At 41.1% G+C, this 12,496-nt stretch overlaps 1 long non-coding RNA gene across 1 annotated transcript; it reads right to left on the bottom strand.

The window, feature by feature from the left end:
• Nucleotides 1-5,503: 5,503 nt before the first annotated feature.
• Nucleotides 5,504-6,360, bottom strand: LOC121640224. The gene is made up of 3 exons (XR_006010409.1): nucleotides 6,299-6,360; nucleotides 5,864-5,972; nucleotides 5,504-5,703 (listed from the first exon to the last, which is right to left on the bottom strand). It is a non-coding gene; the product is annotated as an uncharacterized LOC121640224 (long non-coding RNA).
• Between the last annotated feature and the right edge of the window lie 6,136 nt (nucleotides 6,361-12,496).

A 12,496-nucleotide genomic window follows, 5' to 3' on the forward strand; every position in this document is an offset into this window, starting at 1 on the left:
TTTTTATAGGTTTTTGAGGGTTTCTGGTTCTTTGGTAATTTCTGTGATAGATTTTTTTTTCTACAGCTTTTCAAGTCTTATGATTGTCTTATGATGATTTGTTTTGCTGTAAAGGCCACAGAAAATGACCTGTTGTGTTTATGTAGCAGTTGGTTGTCTGGTGTTTGTTTGGATTGAAGAGTCATTGCCTTCTATCTGCTATATCTTTGTCTCCTCTTTCTTTCCTCTATTCTCCTTTTCAATGCTGGACAGGACAAGTTAAAAAAGAAAAATAAGAGAAAGATGTAGAACCTTTATTGGTCAAAGCTAGATGTCATAGTGAAATGATTCCACATGTTGAGACACTGGTGCTGCTACAAAAGTCTGGTTGTATAAGAAAAGGGCAGCATAGAGGGATGACTGAACACTTCCCACTGTTGATATGCAGAAAAGCAAGGTGTTGATGATAAAACCACAACTCAAAATAAGTTCTCAGTTTTAAAGTTTCCACTTCTTCAAAAAACTGACAAGTGTTGGCTAATTGTTGTAGTTGGGTCCTTATCTGTCCTCGGGGCATTAACAAATGTCAAATTTTGAGCTTGTAGACTCAATGCCACATCGCAATTGAGCTGGTCTTTGTTGTGCTTCCCTCATTTTCATCACCTATTGCTGGTGGCAGCTTTGACTTGGTGTGAGCAGTAAGCCACAGTGCCTCGTTTTTCTTAGGGTGCATTCCCACCTAATGGCAGATATTGCAACATAATATTAATTTTCAAAGTCTTGCATTGGGAAAATGATGAATAACACATAGAAGTGTAGCAAGCCTTTGTTAAACTCCTTTGATCGTCCATCTTGTGTGATTTAACTACTTTATGTAAAGCCAAAATATTTAGGACATCACTTTGTTAGAATCTCTGGCAAAATGAGACCTTGATTAAAACCATGTTTTCTGTCATTGACCTTATTAAATAGGCTCTGGTTTTACTCTGTGCAGTAACTATTCATAAATATGTCAAAAAAATGAGTAAACTGTTATGACTTAAACTGTTGTCCCAGTAATAAATTTATAGAGGTATTAATGTTTAATGCTGCTACAGCTGCAGGTCTTTAGCAGAGTTTTTAATAGACACAAAATAAAACATTCAGACTCAGACCAGCTCATTATAATGATTTTTAATTTTGACAAGAAGAAACAGTTTTGTCTGCAGAGGAAAGTTTAGCTAAAATCATCATTTTCATAACTCAGTCTGCTCTTATTTAAAGGCTAAATAATTTGGATTTTTGTCTGTAAAATTAATTTAAAATGTTCTCATTTGTTACAAGGGATAAAAAGAAGTCATTTTTTTTTACTTTACCCTGTCCTGTCCAGCATCTTAACATACAGAACGGTGGTCTGTGTACCATATTTTGCTTGACAGATTTTGCTCTACCAAAGGAGACATGTTATATACATGGCTGTCCTTAATATTTTTTATTATTTTTATTGTAATCTTATTTTATTTAGTTTTTATATGTCAGTACCGAACCTGATAGAGGAAGAGTAAAGAAAGAAAAAGAAAGGAGGGGGGGGCAGGATTAAAATGTGTAAATGACAGTTGTCTAGGCTGCCTAAAACACACCACAAAAACTATATAAACTATATAAATATATAATTTAAAAAGCAGAGAAACGTATCAACACACAAACGTCAGCAACATTTGACCGTGCGTGTGTGGCCCTGCAATCACGTCGCATTTCGAAGCATCAGCGGGGGGACAGGGGGAGGCCGAGGTCCCAAAGACCCAGCAGGTCAACAGAGCACCAAGCCCAGGACAACCAAAGCAGACAGAGCAGCGGCCCACTCAGACCAGAGCAGAGGGGCTCTCAGACTGGAGCCCCCTGGCACAAAGGGGCAGGGGCACCGGGCCCGACGGGGGCCAACCACCCCAGGCAAAACCACCGCCAGCCACACCAACCCAACACCAAGGCTAGGCATCCCAGGGGCAAGAACATGTCCAGGAAGCAGGACCCCCTCAGGGCTACCTCAGTGTGTGTGAGTGTATGTGTTATGTGTGTAGTGCAATTCTGTTAAATGTGGTAGTGCCTAACGTGTAAATAAAATTAGGGGGAGAGAAGTCTCAAAGGGAGGGGATGGAGGAAGGGCCACCTCGGTGGCTCCTGTCCGATCACCCACAGCCCATGTGCCCATCCCCCCGAGGCCCTAAATGTATATTGGTGTCTAGGTTGTGATTAAAATCTAGTGCGGCAGGCAGTCGCAGGGGTCCACCAGGGGATCCCACAATAGAGACCCCTCAGCCAAACCCACCGACTCCATCCAACCCACAGAGCCCTATGTGTGGTGTGTATGATGTGGGGTGGGGGGGGGAGGAGAGGGGCTCGGGGAGGGACACAACCGGGAGAGAGCTCTCTCTCCCACGCAGCCAACTCCTCAGCTGCCAATCTTGGTCCACTGGGACTTGTGCCTGTGCCCCAAGACCTTGGGGGACTCTTGCTGGGGCTCTACTCAGCCGCCCTTCGGGTGGGGCTGGAGTCGTCTTCGTGGTGGGGTAGCTTGGGTTAGTGCTCCGGGGCTGCTGCTGAGGGCCCGGGTCTCTGGGCTGCCCTGGTCTGCCTCTGACCTCCGTAGGGGCGTGGTCGCATTTGCACAATCTCACTCACCACTCTTCATCACTGATCACTGCTTATTCCTCATGCTCTGTTGCTCATGCTGAGGGTTTTTATACTAAGAGATAATTCTTCTTTTTATTTTTCCTGTGAGTTAGTATCTGGTCATTGTTATTCTATTTTCATGATATACCATGCATACCAATCAGATCGATCAAAATATTTCCAAAACCAAATTCTGCCAGTGTTTCTGAAATGCAAGAGTGTTCAATGGAATCGGAAGCTTTATAAAAGTCCAAAAATAGGAGTTAGCCTTTTTTCTGCAAACATGTCACTGTAATCAGTCAAGTCTAAAACCAATCTGATGTTATTATGAATTGATCTACCTCCAAGGAAGCTAGATTATGTTTAATCTATTATTTGATCTGAACCAAATTTTAGTCTTATAGCATGCATCATGATAAGAGTTTATAATCTGTATTCAATAATGTGATGGGTCTTAGATAATTCATAAGTCTTTTGTCTTTACCATGTTTTGGGATTAGAGTTTTAAGCCCCTGTTTCATCCTTGGTAATATTTCTTTGTTTTCTATGCATTCCTGTATTGTATGAAATATGAGGAGTCTAATATCATAACCTCTCCAGGGGATTTATTGGATGCCAATTTCATCACAACTGCATCTATCGCGTCGATTTTTAATTTAGATTTGCAGTTTTCTTTGAATATACCATCATTTTTTGGTATATAATCCTTGATGTGGCTGATAAATTACTTAACATCGGCGGGAGATAAAGATGACGTAAAGAGCGAACTGTAAAATCTATACACCTCCCTTCCTATTTTACAACTATCTTTACATTCCACATCATCAACCAATAGACTTATCGCTTTATTTATTTGTCTTCTTTTCTTTAAGTTACTTAAGCACATTGTATTTTTCTCTCTCTCTTCCATCCATTTTGCTGTTGACATTTAGCTCCCGTAGCTTTATGGACGTACATATCATCCAATTTAGATTGTAATGACATTAACTTCTCATTATCATATGCACTCCTGTTGATTTGATTACAGCAATGATTTAATTCTGCAAACAGCTCATTTTCCTCCTGACGTTTCTATTTTAAATAGTTCTTACTAAATTCTATTGAAAACAATTTGATTCTATATTTTAGAAACTCCCGTTTGGTGGAGACATTTCTAAGTGAGTCTGTATTTTGTGTTTCTTCAATTGTTTCTTTTATACCTTTACAGTATTCATCAATTTTTAATAGGCTGGAGTTGAATTTCCAATAGTTTTTATAATTTTACCTATTATTGTTGGAGCTTAGCACCATTTCTACAATGCAGTGATCTGTTAGAAGAGCTTTGGAAGTGATTATTTCAGAAACTGAATTAACCATTATTCTGGAACAATAGTCGAAATTTGGAGGTCCCATTTGGTTTGTGCCACATGAATTGTTTCTTACTTGGGTTTTGAATTCTCCATATGTCTACCAGCAAATTTCTGATAGAAAAATCTTTAATTCTAGTTGAAAGTTTGTGTCATGCCCTCACCTGGTCTGGCTAAACCTGTCCTGCCATTCTCTTGCAATCACCCCCCTGATCAGCCACACCTCTCCCTGATCCTCTCAGTGCCCCAGTCACTCCAGTTCTGTACTACAGCCAATCTCCCCAGATCAGTCACACCTGTCTCCCATTCCCGTTCGCTAGCATATGCTTCACTGCCTGCCATAGTATTTGCCTCCATTTTTCCACTGTTTCCAGCACCTACTTTCGATTTTGTTGTTTTGTTCAACTCTGTATTCAATCCAGCTTGCAGAGTGTTGTAAATCATGTTGGTTTTACATCAGGGACTAAATTAAGCGCTACTATTGCCCAGAGCAACCACTCAACATGCCATCTCCTCAAGAGGTAAGCACCGGAATTTTGTTTAGATTAACCACAAAGTTTATCTTGATATACAAAAATTTTAGTCTAATTTATTTCTTCTCAAATTGCTCAAATCATCCCAATGATGAGGAGAAAACAAGGACCGAGGTTTCCGTTGCCCGGGGCCCCCCTTTGGAGCCAGGCCTGGAGATGGGGCACGGAGGCGAGGGCTTGGTGGCCGGGCCTTTGCCCATGGGGTCCAGTTGGGCTCAGCTCGAAAGGGTGACATGAGCCTTCCCTCCCGTGGGCTCACCATCTGCAGGAATAGAATAGAATAGAATAGAATATCTGTTATAAAACCAGCAGATATGACAATGGAAGTTAAACAGCCAACATTGATGAAGAAACTCTGACAAAACGGATGGTCTGGATAAAAACATGTTTGTGTGTTTGTACAGCACCAATATAATTCCTATCACCCAAAGTAAACACCTGTTGATAAACTAAAAATAAATAAATAAATAAATAAATAAATAAAAGGTCTTCCATAGCAGGAATAAAACCAAGAAGACCTGTTTCATGCACAATGGTGCCAAAAATGGTTTTGTGAGGATAGCAGGTGAATAGTACCTTAAATGACTGTAAATAGATAAAAACAGCTGAAGGAAAAAGTGTAAATGTGTAAAAAGTATCTGTTTAAGTATTTATATTTCAATGTAAATATTTTTTTCTCCTGAAAGTCAAGACTTGAGAGAATGATGTGCAGATTAAAGAAGACTTTATCACTGTTGATCTGTGTGTTATTTGTACAAGTTTTGTTAGTAATAAACTCTGTTTAGTTTCATACGGTTGGCCTTTACATTAATTTTATATAATTTTAGCCTCGTTATCTGACAACTGAGAATGTCCTGAAAACATCATGTCTTGATGTTGACTGGGACTAAAATGATTCAGCTTCTACAGGCAGTTTTACACCAAGAAACAAGGCTGACCGAAAATAGCAAAAAACAGATCTAAATTTTAAGAGTCAAAGGTGCGGGACCTAAGAGATATTTAACTATGTCAATTCTTGATTCACATTTCATGCAGCATTACAGCAATAACAGAGAGATAAAGACAGAATAAATTTGCAATACGCTGCTTTTTGCGTAGATGCTTGATGTTTTTGTATCAGCAGAATAATGACCAGCTCGTGACGCAGACAGATGGTTTCTTCTTATTGCACTGCTGATCATCCCAGCATTTCTTTTCTGTAAATGTCAGAAAAAAAGAACAAAGAAAAAAACATGGACTTAGGATTAATTTTTGCATTGTGCATCAAGTATTAATACACTTTAGCTGATGTAATTTTTAAACACCAGCTACAATGCTGCCATTGTTTTAGTGTCATTTATCATTTTATCAGGTTACCTAAGTCATTCATTACAAGGCAATCCTGGTTGCCATGGTTGTTCGGTTCTCCTTTGCACCAGTATGAAAACAAGAAACGTGAGCCATCAGCCCAAAGCCATTCCCCCTCCTTGATAAGAGAAAATAAGAATAAGGAACAGTCGACTGAAGCAAAGTAGATTTAAAGTCAACAAAAGCTCTGTTGAACAAAATAAAGAAAAGCAAAAAGAAGGCTCAGTATTTCTATAAAACAACATGTGGTCAACATACAGTTTATAAGGAGAAGAATAAATCTGTTATTTGTTACTAAATATGGAAAATAGTTTGATATAATTACTGTTTCTGGAAAATTTTGTCACATCTCAAACCTTTGAAGAAAATGGATCTCTGACTGCTCCAACCAAGATCAAAGCATGAAAAATCAGATTCTTGTATTTATTAATTAATTTTACATACCTGTTTACTGTCAGTGCCTCCGAGCCATGTTGTAGGATAAACTGGGGTCTGATCTGCTATCATCTTCTGGATGTGATGGTACTCCTCACTAACTAACTAAATAAATTAAACACAAAATAAATACAATAAGAAATAAACATATATATATATATATATATATATATATATATATAAGAATAAAAGTTAAATTAAAAAAACTTAAAACGCATAAAATACCACAAAATATAGAACACTAATTAAGTAGCTTAAGAGTGAAGGTAAAAATGTGGGTTTTTAGTTAGGTTTAAATAACATTAATATTTCCTTCTGTCCTCAGGTGTTCCAGGAAGGTTGTTCCAGAAAAGTTGAACACATGGGCTGTCTCCACATGGACTTTAGTTCTAACCTTCGGAATCATCAAGTAACCCTAGACCTGAGGGTTCTAACAGGCTCTTAATGTAAACCACTAGTGGGCCGAAAGTGGGGCAAATGGCCGGGCCCTTTAAACCCAAAAAATAAAGCTCTTGATAACATCATTTTACAACATGCACATGTCCACAACAGCGAGGCTTCCAAGCTTCAGCACCACGGAGAGCGACTTTGTCATTTTGAAGTCCATCAAACGGACATGAAGTTTAACAAACCAAGAAAGCAAAAACATTAGGCTACATGGTCACTAATAATAAAACAACACAAATTCAAAGCAGTTCAGCACCACGGATAGCTACCACATCATTTTGACACCTACTTTAACTTTTTCAATCAGGCACGGCGCCAGGATTTTTTTTCTCCTGGTGCTAATGAGGGACTTGACCAATACGTGGGGGTGCTAAGAAAATAACAGATTTCCATGACTTAGGTAACTTTATACATAGGTTATCGATTTTTTCAATAAAAGTGGCTAAGATACACAGCAATTTAACTGAATTAGCCAAAGAACATTCAGCAAAATAACCAGGCCTACAACGAGCCACAAAGCAACGGCAAAAATGTTTTCACGTGGAAAGGTGCAAGATTCAGCACCAGACAGCGACCATGTGATAAACAAGCAACACATACAGAATGCAACAAACGCATTTATTCTACATGCATAATTAATGAAATCAACTATGCATTGCTTTTATTGCCTCGGATCACAACATAACTTAAGAAATTAAACTGATTGCGAGATAAATTTAACATAGTGCAGGCGCAACGAGAAGTGCAAACAATTTGTATCTAATGATTCGGACCACAACATGGTAAAAAATGGAGATAATAATACCAAAGCCACAGCGAGAAGTGCAACACTCCGTACCTGTTAATTAGGCACACACGAAGAAGAGCGTAAAATGAACTGGCTCATCACAGTATGGATGATTATAGAACAATACTGCAAACAAAAATACATGCCACGTTCTGCGCATTCGTTACAATGTAACAATGTCACGTCATCACATCAAATCTGTCACAATCAGTCTATGATCGCAACGTCAGGAAAAAAACTCACCAGAGTTGTTTTACAGGAGGACGATGCGTCTATTGTTATGGTTAAGTGCAAACGAGTCTATAATCTTCTGGACATCAAGGGCCTTGGTTCTTTCTGCGTGTATGGACAGGCAGGCAAGATTGCTGAGTCGGGGGTTTGCCATTCTGTTTCTCAGGTAGGTTTTTATGCGCCGCATGCAGGAAAAACTGCGCTCACATGAAGCAGAGGTTACAGGCAGTGTAACGGATATGCGCAACAGTTTGTAGATGTCCTCAAATGAGTCTTTGTAAGGTTTAAGCATGGACACAAATTCCAGTGTGCTGCAGACTGTTTCACCTTGTTCTTTTTTTCTTTCCAATAAGCGGCGCATTTGGTGCACCTCGGCCAGTAGGTCATCCTTTTTTATCCCATACAACTGCGCCATGGGCTCAAGGCTCTCCTTTTCAAGGAATGTGGCATTTTTGGGGTTGAGGGCTGACGTGCCCATGAGAACTGTAGCTGCGTCTGTTGAAAACCGTCGCGTCATTTCATTCACTAGTCGATCAATGACGGGGTAGAATGAGGATGTTCGGAGTTCATCCTGAGATGAATTCGATCGATGTTCTGTTTGAGTTGGAGCTTCAACTACGTAATCCTGCAGATGATGAGGATGTTGGGATTGTCTCCTCTCTTGTTGGAGCTGAGGTTTTGCGACACCGACTTTGGCGCACAGGGCCTCCGCCCTGCTCCATATGGCTCTCCAAGAGTCCTCTGTGCGCTTTTCTTTTAGGCCCATGATGACCGAGTGCGCGAGGTCGGTGGCAGTCTCCAGCAAAAGATCGGGAGACTGTAGTGTGTCAGACAGGAACTTTGCTGTACGAAAAAGATCCTCAAACAGAATAAGATGAAGGATGAATTCGGCATCAATGAATGAGAGCAATGACAGTGCATCAGTGGATCTGCGTGGATTTGGTTGCGCCTTAATGTCATTTAAGGTTGCAATGATGGCGGGAAGGGTTTTTTGCACTGCCCACAGCGAGTGGTACTGGCAGGACCAGCGTGTATCCGACAGTTTCTTCAGTTCAATGGGCTGCTGGGAAGGCTCAAGTTCCCTTTGCTTCTTGATGAAATGGGCATGGACAAATGAGCCAGAGAAAAACTTGTACATGTCCTGAACAATCACAAAAAAATTCCCAGCAGGCTTCACATTTCTGACACAGTCCACCAAAACAAGATTGAGGCGGTGTGCATGGCAGTGAATGTAGACTGCCTGAGGGACCTCTTCTCTGAATTTCTCTTGGACCCCGTTGTGAACACCGGACATTACAGCAGCGCCATCATAACACTGAGCAATACAGGCAGTGTGGTCAATATTACATTTACTGAGAGTGCTTTTGATCGTAGTGAAAAGTGACTCTGCATCCAATCCGTCAGCTGGTGTGAAATGGAGAAATTCTTCCACAGCGTTGTCATTTTTCACGTAGCGCACCACCACAGACACTTGTTCCGTTTTACTCAGGTCCTTGCTCTCATCTACCATCAAAGAAAATATTTCTGCATCTTGTATTTCACCACTTATCTGATCCCTAATCATGTTTGCCATAATGTCCAGTATTTCATTCTGAATATCATGATGCGTGTACTTCGCATTTCTTGGATTATCTGATATTTTCTGTGCAACTGTTTTGTCAAATTTTCCTATGATTTGTAAAAGTTCAAGGAAGTTTCCCTGGTTGACAGCTGTGTCATTCTCTGTGTCTGCTCTCTGCGAAAGTCCCTGGTATGCAGTGAAGCGCAATGACTCCACAACTGCTCTCATATACTCTCTGTTCTCTCGGACTATTTTTGCATGTCCATCACTCAGAGCATTACATATTGTTGAGCCAGACTCTTTCTGAATAGTCCACTCATTCCACGCTGCCATAGCATATTTATGCTCCACACTAGCATTGTGTGTCTTTAGTGAACTTGTCGCCTTCTTCCAATTCTGGAAGCCATGGAGGGTAAATGCCGCCTTGTCTCCATGGTTTCCAGGACGCTGAAAGTGGCGGCATGCAAAGCAGAAAACACGGTCCTTTAAAATAGAATATTCCAGCCATTTGTAATCCTCATACCATCTACGATTGAAATAGCGGTCCTGCTGTCCAACTTTCGTGGCGGGATAACGCCGAAGAAGAGGCCGCCTTGGTTCATCAACAGGTGACTGGCTTAAATCAGAGGGAGCGGTGTCGGTGTCAGCAGTGCTGCTAACCGTAGGTGTAAGGCTGCTAGCAGTGATGGACTGCCCCAGTGCTCCTTCAGGTCCTGCCTCGTGGCTTTCTCTCTCAGATTCATTTATTGAATCTCCTTCTTCTTTGTCCCTCTGGGAGACTGGATCTCGTTCTTCATTTTCGACCAGCACTCTTTTTTTCTTTATGACGAAACGATCCATTACACTGTATGCTAGCTAACCTCAGCCTAGCGTGAGTTTCAACAAAAAGTTTCCGCCCGCCCTCTGTCCCCTCTTAATCAGTGCACAGAAGAAACATGCAAGCGGAGAATCTCCGCAAACTGTTTTTAAACTAATACATTCCTTTATTATAATATTATATATAAATTCATAATTATATTTTTTATAATCTAATTTCTTGGGGGGGCTTAATGGGGCTACACAGATTTATCACGGGGCTGTAGCACCCCCTAGCCCCGGTGTGGCGCCGTGGATGCCTACTGGCCGAGGTGCACCAAATGCGCCGCTTATTGGAAAGAAAAAAAGAACAAGGTGAAACAGTCTGCAGCACACTGGAATTTGTGTCCATGCTTAAACCTTACAAAGACTCATTTGAGGACATCTACAAACTGTTGCGCATATCCGTTACACTGCCTGTAACCTCTGCTTCATGTGAGCGCAGTTTTTCCTGCATGCGGCGCATAAAAACCTACCTGAGAAACAGAATGGCAAACCCCCGACTCAGCAATCTTGCCTGCCTGTCCATACACGCAGAAAGAACCAAGGCCCTTGATGTCCAGAAGATTATAGACTCGTTTGCACTTAACCATAACAATAGACGCATCGTCCTCCTGTAAAACAACTCTGGTGAGTTTTTTTCCTGACGTTGCGATCATAGACTGATTGTGATAGATTTGATGTGATGACGTGACATTGTTACATTGTAACGAATGCGCAGAACGTGGCATGTATTTTTGTTTGCAGTATTGTTCTATAATCATCCATACTGTGATGAGCCAGTTCATTTTACGCTCTTCTTCGTGTGTGCCTAATTAACAGGTACGGAGTGTTGCACTTCTCGCTGTGGCTTTGGTATTATTATCTCCATTTTTTACCATGTTGTGGTCCGAATCATTAGATACAAATTGTTTGCACTTCTCGTTGCGCCTGCACTATGTTAAATTTATCTCGCAATCAGTTTAATTTCTTAAGTTATGTTGTGATCCGAGGCAATAAAAGCAATGCATAGTTGATTTCATTAATTATGCATGTAGAATAAATGCGTTTGTTGCATTCTGTATGTGTTGCTTGTTTATCACATGGTCGCTGTCTGGTGCTGAATCTTGCACCTTTCCACGTGAAAACATTTTTGCCGTTGCTTTGTGGCTCGTTGTAGGCCTGGTTATTTTGCTGAATGTTCTTTGGCTAATTCAGTTAAATTGCTGTGTATCTTAGCCACTTTTATTGAAAAAATCGATAACCTATGTATAAAGTTACCTAAGTCATGGAAATCTGTTATTTTCTTAGCACCCCCACGTATTGGTCAAGTCCCTCGTTAGCACCAGGAGAAAAAAAATCCTGGCGCCGTGCCTGAGGGGGAAAAGGAACAGATGTAAAATTATGCAATTCAACATAAATAAAAATCTAATTAAAATCCAATCAATATACAAAAAAATTTAAAAATTCAATCAAAAATCATCTTAATCAAATATAAAAGAAATAAAATCACTGATCTGATTAATTTTTTCGTTGTAGTCCAGAATGCTACTGCTCGAGTCCTCACTATAACCAAGAAAGTGGAACATATAACTCCAATGAATGGACTTCAAAATGCTGTTGTTCCTGGGTTGGGTCGCAGGGGCTGCCTAAGCAGGGAAGCCCAGACTTCCCTCTCCCCAGCCACATTCACTGAAAATACTAGTAAAGTACATAAGTATAGTTGCTACAAGCTGATCTGATCTGTGGGGGATCCTGAAGTGTTCCCAGGACAGCCAAAAGACAGTCTAGTAGACTAGTCCTTCTAGTGTATCCCGGGCCATCCCCGGAGCACCCCGCCAAAGTGAGTCCCCAGGTAACATGGTTGAATGCCAGTTACATATGCCACAAGTCCACAAAGCACATGTAAACTGGTTGAGCAAACTCCCCTCTAAGATCCTGTAGAGGGTACAGAGCTGGTCCACAGTTCCACAACCAGGACGAAAACCACACTGCTCCTCCTCAATCCGAGGTTTGACTATTCGATGGACTCTCTTCTCCAGGACACCCGAATGGACTTTACCAAGGAGACTGAGGAGTGTGATCCCCCTGTAGTTGGAGCACACTCTCCAATCCCCCTTTTTGAAAAGGGGGACACCACCCCAGTCTCCCATTCCATTGGGAACAGTCCCCAATGTCCATGATTGTGGTGTCGTAGAGGCAAGACATCTCTACAGCATCCTGAGCCTTAAGGAACTCCGTACAGATCTCATCCACTCCTGGGGCCCTGCTATAGAGGAATTTTTAACCAACTCAGCCACCTCAGCCCCAGACATAGGAAAGCCCACAACTCTGCTTCCTCATCAGA

This window comes from Melanotaenia boesemani, chromosome 5 (genome assembly GCF_017639745.1).
Source record: "Melanotaenia boesemani isolate fMelBoe1 chromosome 5, fMelBoe1.pri, whole genome shotgun sequence".
Classification (NCBI taxonomy): Eukaryota; Metazoa; Chordata; class Actinopteri; order Atheriniformes; family Melanotaeniidae; genus Melanotaenia; species Melanotaenia boesemani.